Here is a 9,665-nt window from a genome sequence, read left to right as displayed (position 1 = left end):
CATTTATTAATTAGCTGATGGATATTTGGGTTGTTTCTATTCCTTGGGTATTATGAATAATGCTGCTAAGAATATTTTCATACATACTTTCAGGTGTGGATACGTGTTTTTAATTATCTTGGGTATAGACTTGGGATGGAATTCCTGGGTGATATGTCAATTCCTAACTCTTGTGGAACTGCCAAAACCATTTTTTCAAATGGTTGTCAATTTAAATCTCCACCAGCAGTGTTTGAGGGTTCTGATTTTGCCACATCCTTGTCAATACTTATTATCTGCCCCCCCCCTTTTTCTCTTTTTACCACCATACCTACAGCATATCTAAGTTCTCAGGATGGGGGTTAAATCAGAGCTGCAGCTGCAGGCCTATGCCACAGCCACAGCAATGCCAGATCCTTAACCTACTGAGCAAGGCCAGGGATCAAACCCACATTCTCACAGAGACAGTGTCAGGTACTTAATCCACTGAGCCATAATGGGAACTCCGTGTTGTATAAGTTTTTTATTCCGGATACAAGTCCCTTAACAGTTTATGATTTGCGAATTTTTCCCCTCATTCTGTGGGTTGTCTTTTCTTCATGCTGTCATTTGGAGAACAAAAGTTTTAAATTTCGATGATGTCCAACATATCTATTTACTCTTTTGTTATTTGGGGTTTTGTTGTCATATCTAAGAAACCACCGCCGAATCCATGATCTTGAAGATTTGCATCTGTTTCCTTTTGAGTGTTTTGTAATTTTAGCACTTACATTGAAGTCTTTCATCCATTTTTAGTTCACTTTTGCATGTACTGTGAGGCTGCGGTCCAGTGCCACTTTGTTCCAGAGGGATGCTTTTCCTCTACCCCCGCCCCTTTCCGCCCCTCCTCCTCAGGTCCCAGCCCTTCTTTCCCCGCCTGCAGGACCCGGCCCAGCACACAGCTCTTCCCACGAGGCCAGCCCACTTTCCCGCCCCTCGCCCCGCCCAGGGCGTCCGCAAGCACCAGAGCCCGCAGCCGACCCTTCCTCCCAGGCTGGCCGGCCCGACCCATCGGGGTTCCGAGCTATCCTCCCGGGCCTACAGCCGGAGCTCAAAAGGCGCTCCGGAGGGGACAGATGGGCACACGCAGCCCGCGCCGTCGCCGCTAGAGCTCCCCTCACGCAACCTGCACTCTCCACAAACCCCGCGCCTGGCCCGCCGCCGGCCCATCGGCCCGCCTCGTCGCCTTGCCTCTCTAGCCTTTCTGGCCGTCTCGACTCCTCCCTCTCATCCGACGTCATGCCGGGCGCCAAAGCGCAGCTGCGGGCGTGCGTTCCTTCCGGCTCGCCGTAGCAGGCGCGCCGCCGCTTCCTCCGCCCAGGTCCCGGATGTTTCGAGCGGAACGGCGCCTCCAGGACCCAGACCCCAGCCCCAGTTCGACGCGGAGGAGCAGGCAGGCCCCGGGTAGGTGTGGGCGCGGCAGGGATGACGAGTCGGGGCTCGTGTGGCCTATGTCCCGGCCTCGGTCCTCCCTGGAGGCTCCGGACAGGGGCACGGGCTCCGGGGAGGGAGGCCCCGCGCGGTGGGCCGTGGGACGGGGCTGGCTCGGCGCGGGGACTGGCCCGTCGTGATGGGTGACGGGGCGGACGGGCGGCGCTGACGGCCCGTTGCTGGCCGGCCGGTTCCTCAGTGGGAGCAGACCGCGGGGCGCTTCGCATTGTTTTTCTTGCGCGAGATTCGAGTCAGCTTTGGGGCGGGTGCTTTCTTTTTATATGTTCCTCGGACTCGACGTTTGAGCCCTTTCACGGGATGGGGATGATGCCGCTTTGCTTCTTCGTGCGGGGTGTTCCCCCGCAGGTGTGGGAAAAGGTGCCCAGGGCAAGTGGCTTGTCCAGCCAGTCAGCCGGAGATCCGCACGGCGCAGCATCGAGCTGCTTAGCGGGGCCTCCAGACTGTTCAGAATCTTCAGCCTGCTGCCCTAGCCCGCTTGACCTCTTCAATGCCAAAGCCGTCTCACCTCTCGGCCTTTGCGCTGCCTGCTCCCTCCTCCCGGAACGCGTTCTCACAGCGTTCTGCAGCCCGCATCTTTGTTTGGACGTCACCTTATCAGAGAAGAATAACATAGCGGGGTGCTGCTAGTGCTTATTTCGGGCGTTATAGAAGAGGTTTATTGTTTTCGTTTATTTGTATGTTCTGGTGAGGTTTTTGTTTCTTTTTTTACGTGATCTGTGTAATAAAATGGCTTTTGTAACTTTTTTACTGGAACCAATGAGATGTAAATACTCTCTTTGCATGTTTGGAAAAAACCTTTAAAAAATACATTTTAAAATTCTAAACCATTCTACCACCCGTAGATTATCACAGTTAGCAATTTTTTCGTGGCCCCTGTCCCAGTCACGTAAATTTGGGGGTGGGAGTGTGATGGTATAATGTAATGTAATGTGCTTTTACAAATATGTAGTTAGCGGAGTTCCCATTGTGGCTCAGCGAGTTAAGAACCCGGCTAGTGTCCATAAGGATGCGGTTGGATCCCTGGTGTCGCTCCGTGGATTAAGGATCCCTCGTTGCTGCAAGCTGTGGTGTAGGTGACAGATGTGCTTCACATCTGGCATTGCTGTGGTGTAGGCCACAGCTGCAGCTCTGATTTGACCCCTAGCCTGGGAACTTCCTTATGCTGCAGGTGCTGCCCTAAAAAGAAAATAAAAACATGTAGTTATAAATGGGCGCTATTAATCCTCTATAGTTAATTGCTATTAGTGCTGTAGTATCTGTGAACCTTTATTTATTTAATCTCGTGTTGGATCCGTTCTTTCTTGCCTATTGTTGTTTTGCTTTCAGTTTATCTTCTCTCCAAAATATTCGTATCAACATAGAACCTCTCCAGCTACCCTTACCCTTTCTTTCTTTCTTTCTTTTTTTTTTTGTCTTTGTGTCTTTTTTAGGGCTGCACATGAGGCGTATAGAGGTTCCCAGGCTAGGGGTCTAATCCAGGCTGTAGCCATCAGCCTACGCCAGAGCCACAGCAACGCCAGATCCGAGCCAAGTCTGTGACCTACACCACAGCTCACCGCAAAGCCAGATCCTTAACCCACTGAGCAAGGCTAGGGACGGAACACGCAACCTCATGGTTCCTAGTCGCATTTGTTAACCACTGCGCCACGATGGGAACTCCCTACCCTTACCCTTTCTAGATTTTAGCTTCTTTTAACACCAGAAATAGGAAGACTCTTATACTCCCTGTCATTGTTTCCTCTCCTTCTCTCTTCTCTTGAACTTGATTCAAGTTAAGTTTTTGGTTGTCTGAAACAGGCCCACTGACCTCCTCTCTGGTCTGTACACCTGGGTGATTTCATCCTTCGTCATGGCTGAATGTCACATGTTAACATGCCCTAATGTGTATCTCCTGGCTGGATCGTCCCATTCCAAACAGCTACTTTCACTTGTGTGAAACCTTATACACTTTCACATCTCAGTCAGAGGCACCTCCATTCTTCCTGTTGCTCAGGTTGGAACTCCTTGTGTGGTCTCTGCATTTCTTCCATGTTCCAAATTTGGTTGGTCCGCACTTTATTTTTTACTTTAATTTTATTTTTATTAGAGTATAGTTGATTTACACTGCTGTGTCAATATCTTTTTGTTTGTTTGTTTTTGTTTTGTTATTTCTTGGGCCGCTCCCGTGGCATATGGAGGTTCCCAGGCTAGGGGTCTAATCGGAGCTGCAGCCACCGCAACGCTGGATCCGAGCCACGTCTGCAACCTACACCACAGCTCATGGCAACACCTGATCCTTAACCCACTGAGTGAGGCCGGGGATTGAACCCGAAACCTCATGGTTCCTAGTCAGAACTCCCTACACACATTGTTTCACACTTTAAAAATTATCTCAAGCCTGACTGCTTCTCATTGCCTTCTTGGCTACAGCTGTCGTTTAAGCACCCCCCCACCCCCGCCCCAAGCACATTGTCTCACCTGGGTTATTCTGATGATCTCCTCCCTGCTCTCTGCTCACCTGAGCTGAGCTGCTCTGCCGTTGACTCTCAACACAGAGTCCTTCGTGGTTTCTCATCTCCTTCATAAAAACAGCCGAAGTCCTTGAGGCAGTTTATGAAGACTCCTGTGTCCAGGTCCCTGCTGCCCCTGTGACTTCATGTATCAACACTCCACTCCTTATTATCTGGCTCCAGCCACATCCCACTCAGGGCCTGGGCTCACATAGGGTCTCCCTGAAATGTCAGGTCCCTCCATGCCACGGGTCTGCCCCTCAGTCAGTTCTCTTTTCAGGAGTTCCCTCTTCAGAGAGGCTGCCGAATAACCCAGCACCTTGCGCACTCACCCCCACACTCCATCCCTCCCTCATCCTGAGCTTGGCCTTTGCACTGATGGTCTGGCACTTACTGCATTATTGCCTTACTGCCTGCCTTGGAGCAGGCACTATGCTTTGTTCATGCTTGTACACACAGTGCTTCAAATATTGTCCGATGGAGTAGGTGCTTAATAAATATTTGTTGAATAAATGCATTCTATTTTAAGGCATATGGATTTGGTAGGGATCTAGGCATATGGGGTAATTAAAAATTTGGGGGGACACTGGGGAACAGACTTCACATGCCGTGAATTAGAGGAAGGAAATTGGCTTTTCTCGTAGAGATAGACTCGTGGACCAAGTGAGGTTTGACATATGTACAGGTAGATATTTGTGTGTGTCTATATATAGGGCCGCATGTGTGGCATATAGTGGTATATATATCTGCTTGTTTGGTTTTATTGAGTTATAATTGATATACAACAGTATATTAGTTTTAGGTGTATAATGATTCGACATTTATACATGTTGCGAAATGATCACCACAATAAGTCAAGTTACCATAGTCACCGTCAAAGTTACTTTTTTTTTTTTTTTTTTTTTTAATGTCTTTTTAGGGCCATACCCATGGCATGTGGAGGGTCAGAGCCACAGCAACGCCAGATTCAAGCCACATCTGTGACCTACACCACAGCTCATGGCAACGCCGGATCCTTAACCCACTGAGCAAGGGCAGGGACCGAACCTGCAACCTCATGGTTCCTAGTCGGATTTGTTAACCACTGCGCCACGACGGGAACTCCTGAATAATATTTCATTATCTATATATTTCTATATCTGTGTCTATAATGCACATCTTCTTTATCCATTCATTTATCCATGGGCATTTAAGTTGCTTCCATATCGTGGCTGTTGTAAATAATGCTGCGTATGAACATAGAAGTGCATAGGTCCTTTCATTTTTTTTTTTTTTTTTTTTTGTCTTTTTGCTATTTCTTGGGCCGCTCCCGCGGCATATGGAGGTTCCCAGGCTAGGGGTCCAATTGGAGCTGGAGCCACCCGCCCACGCCAGAGCCACAGCAATGCCAGATCGGAGCCGTGTCTGCGAACTACACCCCAGCTCACGGCAACGCCGGATCGTTAACCCACTGAGCAAGCGCAGGGACCGAACCCGCAGCCTCATGGTCCCTAGTGGGATTCGTTAACCACTGTGCCACGACAGGAACTCCGCATAGGTCCTTTCAAATTACTGTTTTTATTTTCTTTAGATAAAGTGAAATTGCTGGTAGTGGAATTGTCAAGTGGTAGTTCTATTTTTAATTTTTTGAGGCACTGCCATACTATTTTCCATAGTGGCTGCACCAGTTTACATTCTCCCTAATAGTGCACAAGGGTTTTCTTTTCTTCACATACTTACCAACACTTGTTATTTGTTGTCTTTTTTTTTTTTTTTTTTTTTTTTTAGGGTCTCACTCTCGGCATATGGAAGTTCCCAGCCTAGGTCTTGAATCAGAGCTATAGCTGCCAGCCTATACCACAGCTATAGCAACACCAGATCTGAGCTGTGTCTGTGACCTACACCGAAGCTCACTGTGATGCCGGCTCCTTAAGCCACTGAGTGGGACCAGGGATCCAACCCAAGCCCTCATGATTGCTAGTCAGGTTCATTACCACTGAGTCATGATGGGAACTCCGGTTTGTTGTCTTTTTGATAATAGTCATCTAACAGGTGTGAAGTGATATCTCATTGTGGTTATGATTTGCATTTTCCTGATGATTAGTAATGTTGAGCATCTTTCCATGTGTCTGTTGGCCATCTGTGTCTTCTGTCCCCCCCCCCCCTTTTTTTTTTTTGTGCTTTTTAGGGCCATACTCAAGACATGTGGAGGTTCCCAGGCTAGGGGTCGAATCAGAGCTGCAGCTGCCGGCCTACACCACAGCCACGACAATGCAGGATCCAAGCCGTATCTGCAACGTACACCACAGCTCACAGCAACATGGATCCTTAACCCACTGAGAGAGGCCAGGGATCGAACCTTTGTCTTCATGGATGCTAGTTAGATTCATTTGTACTGAGCTATGACGGGAACTCCTAAGAATGTTTGAATTTTAATTCTCCAGCCTCACAGAAAGCTGTTACAATTTTAGTAATGCTTTAAGGTGACTTTTTATTTAAAAAATCTCAATAGCAATCAGAAAAAGTCTTAAAATAGCATCTGTCTGTGGGAGGCCTTTTTCTCTTTGGTCTGCAGATGTTGGTAAGGCACAGGTTTATGGACGCTACAGAACCCCAAGAGGCCCACTGGGTGAAGCAGTGCTGGAGGGGCAGAGAGGCAGGGACAAATATGGCAGCATGGTCTTAGGACAGAACTACTGGGGTTTGAATAACAGGTTGGAGTCGGGGGTGTGGACGTGACATTTCCTTTTTTTTTTCTTTAAATTAAAATATAGCTGATGTTGGAGTTCCCATTGTGGCACAGTGGTTAATGAATCCACCTAGGAACCATGAGGTTTCGGGTTCAATCCCTGGCGTCACTCAGTGGGTTAAGGATCCAACGTTGCCATGAGCCATGGTGTAGGTCGCAGACGTGGTTCGGATCTGGTGTTGCTATGGCTCTGGTGTAGGCTGGCGGCTACAGCTCTGATTAGAGCCCTAGCCTGGGAACCTCCATATGCTGCGGGAGTGGCCCTAGAAAAAGGCAAAAACACACACACAAAAAATGTATATATAATTGATATATATTACGCTAGTTTCAGGTATGCTAATCATTTGATGGGTGCACCCATTATGAAATGATGACCATGTCTAGTTTAGTAACTTCTGTCCCCGTGTAGAGTTATTACAGTGTCACTAGCCATGTTCTGTATGCTGCACATTACATCCATGATTTCTTATTATCTAACTGGAAGTTGGTACCACTTCATTCCCATCTTCCATTGTGTTCACCTCCCACCCCTCCCGTCTGGCAACTGCCTGTTTGGTCTCTGCATCTGTGAGTCTGCTTTAGTTTATTGTCTTCTTGTGTGCTGTGTCAGCTATGATGTTCCGTTTCTCGAAGTTACCAGGGTACCCCTCGGTACCAGTGGCTTCCACACAGGGCAGAGGAGCCAGCAGGTGTTCCTTGCAGGCAGCTTGCTCATTGTGCTCCTTCAGGGCCTCCTCTCTGTGCTCCCAGCCAGAGCAGGACAGAGGCAGTGTGGTTAACAGCACACCCCCATCTTTGCCAATCACATCACATGACCATCCATCCAGGGCTGGGAAGTGCACGCCAGGTTGTGACTGGCAGGAGAATTGGAGTACTTGGTGAATAGTACTAATGACTGTGACACATGCCAGTTAAGGACAAATTTGGAAAGTATAGAAGGGTAGCAGGAAAGAACATGTACACTTTCACATATTCTGTATTAATACTGTTTTGCAGAGATGTATTAAAATTTACTATTTTTGGGTGGCTTGCTGCTTTTTTTGCTATAAATATTTCAGTGAACATCCTTGTTTTTTTTTTTTTTTTTTTTTTTTTTTTTTTTTTTTGCTTTTTTGGGCTGCATCTGTGGCATATAGAAGTTCCCAGACTAGGGGTGGAATCGGAGCTGCAGCTGCTGACCTTCGCTGGCCAGCATCCGAGCCACGTGTGTGACCTACACCACAGCTCACGGCAGTGCCATATCCCTGACCCACACAGCGAGGCCAGGGATTGAACCTGTGTCCTCATGGATGCTAGTCGGATTTGTTACTGCTAAGCCACAATGGGAACTCCTGAACATCTTTGTATATTGAATGCAGCTCTGATTTTTTCTTAGGCTGATCTAGAAGTGAGAAGATATGAATGTGCTATAAGACTTTTGTACCTACTGCCAAATTGCTTTCTGGAGTTTACACTTGAAAATATTCCCAGATGCTATTGGCCTCTGTCCTCCTGACATGTTGTTTGTCCCTTCTGCCCAAGTTTCATGCTCCAGTGCCCAAGCCCTGTTCCTCCCTCCTCATTCCTGCTCCTTGCGCTCCATCCTGCCTGGGTGCTATTTATGTAGCTGAATGACCCAAAGTGGGGTCCAGCCGAATCTGTCTGGGGAAATGTAGGGGCCGAGAGGGAGACGGTTTGGGAATGGAGCAAGGCTCGTGATTCTCAGCTGCTTGCTGCCTAGACTCTGTGGGTTCCCTGAAGAGAAACTGGGAGGCCAGCCTCAGTAGGGGAGGGGGGCTGGGCTCAGCTGCCGTTGGGGCCCAGTTCAGGTTCTGACTTGGGGGGCCCTGCCCTACACTGAGGATAGGGCCCAGTTAGGTATTTCTTTGGGTAGCCTTTTCCCGGCGGCACCAGATGTGCTCCTTTATGATGTCAGCACTGCCCCGAGAGAACAGCAGCCACACAGATGGCGAGCCTATGGTCCCCGCCCCCCCGCCCCGCCTCATCGCGTGGCACTGGTCCCAGGGCTTGAACCTGTTCCTTGCAGGTGGTGGTAGTGACCTCCTCTAACTGTGAACCAAACAGCCCACTCCAGATGCTTCTGATGGACCTTACAGTTAGAAACTAAAAAAAAAGTTGTTTTGCTGTAGGTGGTAGCTTTGCTCTCCATCAGGTTATCTGTACCACATTTGAGGTGGGGGTACTGTTCTAGATAAATGGTTTTTCATTAATTTGATGGGGTTTGTTTCTCTAATTGTTTAAAAGCTTGATAAAGTCAGGAACTTTTTATTTTTTATTTATTTTTTTACGTTTTTTGCTGCACCCGTGGCATACAGAAATTTCAGGGCCAGGGATTGAACCTGCGCCACAGTCATGAAAATGCCAGATTCTTAATCCGCTAAGCCACCAGGGAACTCCAGGAACCACTTTTTAAAAAGTTGAGGTTCTGTGAATTTATGGTTCTGTGAATTTGGACAAACATAGTCAGTCTTGTAACCCTTATCACAAATCAAATGTAGAAATGATTCTGTAACCCCAAGTTCCCCCTGCCTTCTCAGTTCTTCCCCACCTTCAACCCGTCAGGTTCTGTCTAATCTGTCCCTGTGGTTTTGCCTGTTGCAGAATGTCTTGTTATGTCAGTGACCTGCAGTACATGGTCCTTGAGTCTGGCTGTGCTCCTTGGCATCATCGTGGTGTGGGTGTGTCTGTAGCTTGGTCCTTACGTTGCTGAGGCGGCTCCATTGTGTGGCTCCTCCAGGTGTTTTATATCCCTTCGCCAGGTGAAGGTCAGTATTTATGTTTCTGTATCTTTTATTTTATTTTAAAATTTTAAAAGTTTTTTGTCTTTTTTAGGGCCGCACCTGTGGCATATGGAGGTTCTCAGGCTAGGGGTCCAGTCGGAGCTGTAGCTGCTGGCCTACACCACAGCCATAGCAACTCGTGATCTGATCTGCATCTGCGACCTACACCACAGCTCATGGCAACGCTGGATCCTTAAC

At 48.2% G+C, this 9,665-nt stretch overlaps 1 protein-coding gene across 19 annotated transcripts in view; it reads left to right on the top strand.

Moving 5' to 3' along the window:
* Positions 971–9,665, top strand: part of EP400 (E1A binding protein p400) — a 109,379-nt gene continuing 100,684 nt past the window's right edge. For 9 of the 19 annotated variants that reach the window (XM_005670518.3, XM_013982738.2, XM_021073847.1 and 6 more), the window contains exon 1: positions 1,297–1,422. The gene's annotated coding sequence lies outside the window, so the exon portion shown is untranslated. Of the gene's footprint in view, positions 1,423–9,288; positions 9,453–9,665 lie in introns of all 19 variants that reach the window. The other 10 variants (XM_005670521.3, XM_013982742.2, XM_005670517.3 and 7 more) reach the window with 6 other exon arrangements.

Source organism: Sus scrofa, chromosome 14 (genome assembly GCF_000003025.6).
Source record: "Sus scrofa isolate TJ Tabasco breed Duroc chromosome 14, Sscrofa11.1, whole genome shotgun sequence".
NCBI lineage: Eukaryota > Metazoa > Chordata > Mammalia > Artiodactyla > Suidae > Sus > Sus scrofa.
The sequence above is the reverse complement of the archived record's forward strand: the minus strand, read 5'-3'. Positions and strand labels throughout refer to the sequence as shown.